Genomic DNA, 9,547 nt, shown 5'->3' with positions numbered 1-9,547 from the left:
ACCATCATGGAACGCCAATGAATGTAAATGTATATGTAGATGAATATTGCAAGAACTGATCGCTGTCACAGCATCTCAGACCACAATTATACATGTATTAACAGAATACTGTATGCATTTTTCATTTTGTTTATTACAGAAATATCAGTTTCAGATACAAAAAGCATATCTGTTACAAATCTGCATAGGGTTTCAAAATCCATATCCAGGTGAATGTACAACAATCAAAACAAAGAAAACATTTCCTTTCCTTTTTTTTTTTTTTTATTGCCATCTGCTAACAAATATTTAGACAAGACTTTGAATGATGTTTACTTCCTCCAAGACTGCCGTGAAGTGTGACATTAATTAAAACTGAAATTAGTGAAAAGCATTGTGGAAAAAATGGCAGCACAAAACGGAGACAGCCAACATCTTGGTCACACTGGATTACACGACCGCCATGTCATTAAAGACAGAACGCTGTTCAAACCTCTCCACACAAAGAGCAAAGCCCAAAAGTTTAGCTAAAACACCTACGGGACTTCCTCTTCACACACAACAATACATTCACTGCCCAGTCTAGCTGAAGACCTTCAGGAGCTGATGAATGGCTTCAGCGAGATTTGAGACTCACTGTCAGTCTGAAAAAAAGAGAGGAAATAAGGAGGGGTGGGGGTGGGAGGGTCATGGGACAGGGTGTTGTCTCTCCACCTGACATCAGAATCTACGACCATAAACTGGATGTTGTCCATGACTTTATGTACCTGGATGTCAGTCACCACATAAAGCACAACTCTTTTGAGATTGACAAATGTCTACTTCCGATAAGTAACAAAACTGAAATCCTAATAGTAAAATTCAGACAGCTCATCATCATTGTATTGTACTGTACTGTGTTGTATTACTAATATGAGATTTCTGAATGACCTAAATGCTGCTGCTCCAACAAAGGGGAGAGCATCACCACCACAGTGCAGCGCCACCTATGTTGGAGATGATGACGCTGTCATGGCAGATTGTCCCCCATGTAAATGTGTGTGCACATATACTGGGGGGGGGGGCATCCTTCACAGCCATTGTGGATAGGAGAACTGTACTTCCTTCATATACCGACGTCATTTTGATGATTTTTTTCCCCCTTTGTTTTACTTGGTTGTAGTATTAACTCTCTCCATACGAACGGCGAAAGAGACGACGTTAACAGCGTTTCACCCCAATTACCATCATCAAAATATTGCAGGCGGAAGGCTCTTATACTGAAGAGGTGAATGTTGACAAAGAATACCACAATTCTGATGACGGAAGCTAAAGGTTGGGTCATTCAGACACCCGCTGGACATCCGAGGGGTCTGTGTAGAGGAGAAGAGAGGACTGGCCGTACTGAGTGAGTTAAGACACAAACCCAGGCCATGCACTTCTCAGTATTAAAAAAAAATCTCACACATGAGACAATGGTACTCTGCCTTCAGTGAAAGAAATGCCTCCTTTCTGTATCTTGGGTTTTTTTTGGGGGGGGGGGTCTGTGTCTTACTCTCTCTCACCTATTCTCTGTATCCTATCCAGCATCAGCAACCTGTCAGATGGACGTAAGCCAGCACGCAGCTGTAGTCTGATGCCTTGGTTACTAGTAACGGGGTGTGTGTACTGCGAGGTGCACCACCTCACTATTCTTCAGTGTTGTTCACCACCTGAATTAAAGGAAGGAAGGTGGCCGAATGGTTAAGACGCTTCATCTGTCAATACTATGTCCATGAGGATCTGGGTTCGGTTCCCACTCCTGTCCCTTCTCCCATGTTTGACACCTGTCTCACACCGAATAAAGTACAAGATCAGCACTCTATGTTATAGATGCATTCACAAAACTGCCCCTTCCTATCTCTGCGGCTAGCCTTCACCTCTACACTCCATCTCGCTCACTACGATCGGCTTCGGATCCACTCTTCTTTACGCATACCCAGATTCAAGCACTCGACTGTTGGCCGCCGTTCTTTCTCTGTCTCTGGACCTTGCGATTGGAATGAACTTCCTCTTTTGCTTCGTCAAGTCTCTACACTCAGCTCTTTCAAGTCTGGCCTTAAAACCCACCTCTTCCCAAAACAGCCTCCCTTGCCTGCCCTTCCTTGTCTTTAGTTTCTACAGTTTTAGAGTTATGCATATGTGTGAATGACTGGTGCGAAAGCGCTTTGATTTGTCTCTGCACAAGATCCAGCGCTATATAAATACCATTATTATTATTTATTTATTTATTTATAAAATCAAACTGAGCGTCTGGTCATTCCACTTAGATGAAAAAAACAGAGGTCCTGTGTGCAGCACGCATTTGGCGCACTGAAAAAGAACCCACGGCAACAAACGAGTCGTCCTCCAGCAAAATCCTGTGGAAGAAATCCCCTCTGATAGGTGCACAAATATGCGTGCCATCAATTTCTGACTAAGCGTGTTGGGTTATGCTGCTGGTCAGGCATCTGCCTAGCAGATGTGGTTTTGCGTAAATGGAATTATCCGAACACAGTGATACCTCCTTGGGGTACTGAAACTGAAACTGAAACTGAGAATCTATACCTTGTGTTGAGAAAGTTCCTCTTCTCTTGTCTCCCTTTTAAAAACTTTTTTTTTTTTCAGAAGCATTCTTTTCTTCTTCATGACATCATCAATATCAGCTATTAGACTCTCATGATCAACATTTTGATCCAGTGACTTATACAGTGCTGCCAGGAAAATGTTGTACCTGTAAACAATCATTTTGAGAATGAATACTTAACGCTGTAAATGCATGGGGTGTACAGTCATGGAAGCTTGACGGTCTTCGAATAAAAAAAAATAAAAAAAAATAAAAAGAGAGAGACAACCCTTTTCAGGACTGGAAAAAGTCACTTCATGGTCTGTAAAAAGTCTTGGAATCTTTATAAAACAATTGACCGTTAAATGCATTAAAAAAAACAACAACAAAAAACAACCAAGCAAACATAAAATTATAACAACAAAAAAAAAACAGTTGTCAAAACTTAACATCAATAATGTGTCAACCTCTTTCATAAGCAGTGTTGCAGATAGGTATTTCAAAAAAATTCACTTGGCTTTGTGTTTGGTATGAAAAATTTAAGAGGAAATAATATATATATATATATATATATATATATAAAAAGGTATGAAATTTGTTTGGTCATATCTGTAGAAACCCTGTAACTGCAACACTGTTGTCACACTGTCAAAGAAAGTGGGCACCAAGAGGCACAAAGCTCCACACATCTTTCCCTGCTGTGTGAAAAAGTCATGGTCGTCACATGGAGGAAAAGTCAGCAGAATGGTGAAGACACGTATCTGCCTACACTTGTGTCCATCAGAGTCTGGGTTCAAACCTTGGTCTCACCCCTTTCTCCCAAGTTTGTCTAGAAAATAAAAAAAAACTGAGCAATCAATCGTTTGTATGGGATGTCCAGTGTGCAACACGCACTTGAAACACTGAAAAAGAACCCATGGCAACAAAAGGTTGTCCTCCGAAAAAAATTCTGCAGAAGACATCCACACTGATAGGCATACAAATACGCAGGCCCGACTAGTGCGATGAGCTATGCTGCTGGTCAGGCATCTGCTTAGCGGATGTGGTGGTGTGGCTTGTATGGATTTGTCAGAACGCAGTGAGGCCTCCCTGTGAAACTGAAACCAGCTGAAAACTGAAACTCCACACATCTTTCATTGCTGTGTGAACAGTCATGATCGACATAACACCTCCACTGCTGGCACTCTGCCACATACAGTTATATCCGTAGGAAACCAACTTTTTTTTCTTTTTTTTCTTTTTATGGAATGAAAAAAAAAGTCATGGAAGCCTTGTAGATGATGCGTGACCTGTTTTCTGTGTTAGAATGTCTGCACACTGTGGGCCATTCTGTTAGCATCCTTTGATCTTTTGTATGAAAAAAAAAAGAACAACAACAACAACAACAAAACCCCAAACTTTAATGTCTGGTGCATTATCATCCAAAGAAACTGACATGATACCCATCCGTTGTTCCTTCGTATAAAAAAAAAAAAAAAAAATCAAACCATTTTCAAAATTTCTAGTGCACTGTCATCCAAAGAAACCAACACTGTATGTGTATATACATATATAGATCTTTGTACAACACATTATATATAACATTCTTGAAAAGTAAAAATATATATATATCTGTATATTCATTTTTTTTGGAAATTCAATACATCAGTACCAAAAACATTTTATCTCAGAGAATGTACAGGCATAAAGTTTGGCTCAAGTCAAAATCGTCATAAAGATTCAGTATTTGTTCACTATTACAAATCCAAAACAAATATACTGTTGAGGAACAGGTTGTAAAATAAAGTTACTAAGTTGAGATTATCATTCCTGACATCAGGTTGAAAGTAAGGACAAACGTGATGTAAATTCTGGACATGGTCAAATAATTCCAAGTGATGTGTGAGGTTTGTGAGGGAACCACTAAAGCGAGACGAAAATGAGGAAGAACAGCTCACGAAGGGAGCAAGCAACGTCATTGCTCTCAAGAGTGTGCACAGATATATGAATAACCACACACATTTGTTTTTAGGCAATATGCACAGATATATGAATAAACTCACACATTTGTTTTAGACAATGTGCACAGATATACGAATAAACTCACACATTTGTTTTAGACAATGTGCACAGATAAACGAATAAACTCATGCATTTGTTTTGGACATCATGCACAGATATACGAATAAACTCACACATTTGTTTTAGACAATGTGCACAGATAAACGAATAAACTCATGCATTTGTTTTGGACATCATGCACAGATATACGAATAAACTCACACATTTGTTTTAGACAATGTGCACAGATATACGAATAAACTCATGCATTTGTTTTGGACATCATGCACAGATATACGAATAAACTCATACATATGTTTTAGGCATGCATGCCTGTGTGCGCACAAATTGTGGACCGACACCGACACAAAATGAAAACAAAACTGCTGCAAAGGCAAACAGCTTTCCAAGTTTCAAACACACACTTCAAAAACATACCCCACCCCCCAAAAAAAAGTTGAGGGACAGGGGACTAGATGAAGACTTTGGCATTTAAAAACCCAAACTGTCCTCTGAGAGTAAAATGAAGAATATCAGATGGAGAAGCAGACCCCCTGTACCTGTACCGCACCAGGAATGACTGGCCTCTGCGGGAACCTCTCATAGTCTGGGAAACGTCTGACACTCACAATTGCATAGACCCGAAAAACTGATGCAAAAATTCGCATGCAAACTTTGCAATGGGAGAAAAATATCCACATGAACCTTTTTTGTAATTGTGTAAATTCACAGACCCAAATTTTGCACGAACTTTATTTTGAATCTTTTCTTTTGCACGAGTGGGTGAATCTTTTTAACTTTCACATGCAAATTTGACTAATCTTTGGGCACATCCCTTTTGTTTTGTTTGTTTTTGTGTTTCTTTTTATCACAACAGATTTCTCTGTGTGAAATTCGGGCTGCTCTCCCCAGGGAGAGCGCGTCGCTACACTACAGCGCCACCCATTTTCTGGTATTTTTTTCCTGCGTGCAGTTTTATTTGTTTTTCCTATCGAAGTGCATTTTTCTACAGAATTTTGCCAGGAACAACCCTTTTGTTGCCGTGGGTTCTTTTACGTGCGCTAAGTGCATGCTGCACACGGGGCCTCGGTTTATCGTCTCATCCGAATGACTGAGGCAGTATTTGATGAGATCCCCCTCTGCCAGCTGCATTACTAGAGCACGCTGCTCCTTTATTAGCTGCATGTATTTCTTGAACAGATCTCCATCAAAACCAAGCTCCTTGATCATGTTGTTGTAAACAGCCTGCTGTTGCCTGAGCTTCAAAATGTCGTTCACCCAAATAGGATGCTTCCTCATTACTTCACGTCTTCTGCCCCGGCAACAGCAATGCATTCAAATTCTCTCATTTGACACAGATTGCTTGCTTTTATTGCACCGGCTGTGATTTTAATCGAAATTGGTGGGTAAATTTCATGTCTATGGGTGGACAGTTACTATTTTCTTCCCAAACGAACTTCATGCCAGTTCGCATGCGAATTTCACTTCATGATTTCAGGTCTATGAAACTGTAATTACCGGTAGTTATTCCTCTTCATGTCGTGTGGTGTATAAAGTCACCACCAGAGATCGCCCCTGCTGCCTGTCTTGTGCTGTCCTAGCTAGCTTCCCCCAGAGGCACGCTTCTTACACGTTAGTAAGGTGCGGTTCTGGCGAGATATGCCAGGAAGGTGTGTTTCTTTTTTTCCACCTCACGACAAGAGTGGCTAGATTCTCATGAGTCAAGGTTAAGTAACCTTCAGAGTAACTTTGCCAGGAGGTGAGGATAAAATCTGCTTCGCACCTCGCATTCCTTTCTTTGCACATGTTTTTCTTGACCTCGCCACTCGCTCTCTTGCCACTAGCACATGCGAGTGTGCTCACAAATATGTTTCTGGTATTGAGATTCTCCTTCAGTTCTTTTTTTTAATGTTCTGTACCATGTCTCTGTTGGTCTTCCTGACGCCCTTCTCCCATCTGGTGTCCAGCGAAGGGCTGCTCTTGGCAGTGGACCTGGAGGCATTCTAAGGATGAGTGGTGTCCAGCACCATCGTCTTTGCTTGGTGACGTCCAGTGCGGAGGTTAGCTTCTGGAATTCAATGTTTGTGATGTCTTTTGGCACAAATTCCTGTGCAGAAGTTATTTTTCTAGAGTTCAAATGTTTGACATGTTTTTTTTTTGGCACATTTCTTTTTTATTTCTGCAAAAGGAGATTCACATGAGGAGGGGTTAAAAACAATGTAAAAAAGACCAAAAAAAAACCCTCCACTGATATTGAAATGCCACGAATAACAACAAAGATATCGGACTGTTCCACAGTCCCCCTTTCTTTGTTGTAAAGAAAAAAACACTTTGTTTCCAGGTAACAGGCACAGTACACCACCTGACATACATACAAGTTTTACAACACACATTCTCTTAACATTTTTCATAACGTGGAACAGATTTATTCCATTTGTGATATAGCCTATATCATCACCATGGTTTATCTCTCTGGAACAGATGTTGACAATGTGCTGTGCCATCATCGGCGGACACGCATGTGGCTCCGTGACCAATATTTCATTGTGATATAGTTATGTGATATATCCTCTAGTCTATTATAATCTCATTTCCTTGTGATATATATATATATATATATATGTCTTGTTTGATTAACGGAAGACAATCCAACCCAAGGTTTTCCTACGGCAAAAATGCAGAGGAGCTACGTTTAACACCGGACAAACTTCAGCTGATTGGTTAACAACAACACACAGAGAACACAACGTACCCTTCACCCTGTTTCCAACAGTGTATATGTACATCATTTGCATACATGTATATAAGCACCCTGGCTCCACACTGTTGCTAAACACAAATATATATATATATATATATATATATATATATATGAAATATGAATATACTACTTTATTGCTGAGGTACAGAGCTGAACAGTTGGCTCGAACATAAACATGTTATATTTCTACTGCTAAGGTAAAGTTAATCAGGGATACAAGGAATATATATATATATAAACACAGTTTTATTGCTAATCTAAACAGATTACTGATCTAAACAAATCATCCAAACAGATAAGCAAGCAAACAAATATATGAATGTAAAACGCAAGGCTTCCATCATCTGTGTGCTGAACAGATAAGCCAGCGTCATCAGTTGTATGGGCACAGGTACATCCATGTCATGGTGTATCAAAACTGCTTGACCTCAGTAACATGTGTACCCATACCCCATGTCGATAGCAACATGAGCACTCATACATATTGACAACACTGGCATTTGTACCCATATGTCATGTCATTAGAACATGTGTACCCACAGTTCATGTCATCAGAACATGTGTACCCATACATCATGTCTTCAGTAAAATGTGTGACCATACACCATGTCTTCAGTAAATGTGTACCCACACATCATTTCATCAGTAAATGTGTACGTACACATTGTGTCTTCAGTAAATGTGTACCCATATGACATGTCATCAGTAAATGTGTACCCATACATCATGTCTTCGGTAAATGTGTACCTACACATTGTGTCTTCAGTAAATGTGTACCCATATGTCATGTCATCAGTAAATGTGTACCCATACATGTCTTCAGTAAATGTGTACCCACACATCATGTCATCAGTAAATGTGTACCTACACATTGTGTCTTCAGTAAATGTGTACCCATATGTCATGTCAACGGTAAACGTGTACCCATACATGTCTTCAGTAAATGTGTACCCACACATCATGTCATCAGTAAATGTGTCCTCACACATCATGTCATCAGTTAATGTGTACCCATACATGTCACCAGTAAATGTGTACACATACATCATGTCATCAGAGTAAATGTGTACCCATACATCATGTCACCAGAAATATGGGCACCACCAATATGTCATGTCATCATCGGTAACATGTGTTCCCCGAATTTATTGGCAAATGGGGTCTTCGTTTGATCTTCAAAACTGTTGGCAAAAATAAAAAATATGATTCTGCAGAACCATCACAGACATGTACACTGCTGCCATGTCTGTGTTCCTGAAAAAAGACTATCACTCAGCTGCTGTGATCTGTGGACCAGAGTCGCAGTCTGGCACCAGACTGCTGCTCAATGACAAAAAGCCAGAAACTTCCCAAACTTTACATGACTCTTTGCCGGAACCTATCCAAACATTTGACATTGTGGCTTATGGTACAGCCGACCACTCTGAGCCCATATCAGGACTACCCAACTAAATGAAAAAAAAAAATTTTTTTTAATGAATTGCATTATAAATACAAAACTCTGTCACTTCTAGAAAAAAAACGTGAAAAAAAAAGCAAAAAACACAACAAAACAACACAGTTTGTGACATTTTAAACATTAAGCTCTTTAAGACAAATTAGACTAAGCTGTGTTGAGGACGTCAGCCCGTCCGCTTACTTTATCATCCCTAGATTGCAACAACAACAACAACAACAAAAAACCAACATAAAAGGGATTAAAAAAACCTAAAAAAAACCCAACAACTTCAAAGCCATACAAAAATACTTTAAAAAAACACACACAAAAAAAAAACAACACATATAAGCAAAATAACTCTGAGAATGGACAGCTAGTGCCCCTCCTAGTGTCTACAATGTCACTATCTAATCACCAGAGCAACACAGCACAGATAGTACATATTAGACTGTGGGAAAAGAGAGAAAAACTGGGCCGTGGCTTGCCAGAAAAAAAGAAGGAATTAAAAAAAAAAGGATAATGGACTGGGGAAGGGAAAAAAAGCAACAACAAAAAAAAGCAAAAAAAAAAAAAGAAAAGAAAAGAAAAAAAACCCAGACATGAATGAAGGAAGAAAAAAAAAGAGATTTCTAGCTCAGCATTTTCCAGAAGATGGGGGATGCTGTTTACACTGAAAGACCCCTGGAATCCCACACGCGTCACATCTAAATGTCCCACTGTCTAGCATCACTTATAATGCCATTTGATGATGATTGACTTTTCAAGA

The 9,547-nt window shown here is 39.6% G+C and overlaps 1 long non-coding RNA gene across 1 annotated transcript; it reads right to left on the bottom strand.

Moving 5' to 3' along the window:
• Positions 1-1,501: 1,501 nt before the first annotated feature.
• LOC143301953 (uncharacterized) lies at positions 1,502-8,782 on the bottom strand. The gene is made up of 2 exons (XR_013057867.1): positions 8,414-8,782; positions 1,502-8,207 (listed from the first exon to the last, which is right to left on the bottom strand). It is a non-coding gene; the product is annotated as an uncharacterized LOC143301953 (long non-coding RNA).
• Between the last annotated feature and the right edge of the window lie 765 nt (positions 8,783-9,547).

This window comes from Babylonia areolata, chromosome 28 (genome assembly GCF_041734735.1).
Source record: "Babylonia areolata isolate BAREFJ2019XMU chromosome 28, ASM4173473v1, whole genome shotgun sequence".
In the NCBI taxonomy this organism is placed as follows: Eukaryota; Metazoa; Mollusca; class Gastropoda; order Neogastropoda; family Buccinidae; genus Babylonia; species Babylonia areolata.
The sequence above is the reverse complement of the archived record's forward strand: the minus strand, read 5'-3'. Positions and strand labels throughout refer to the sequence as shown.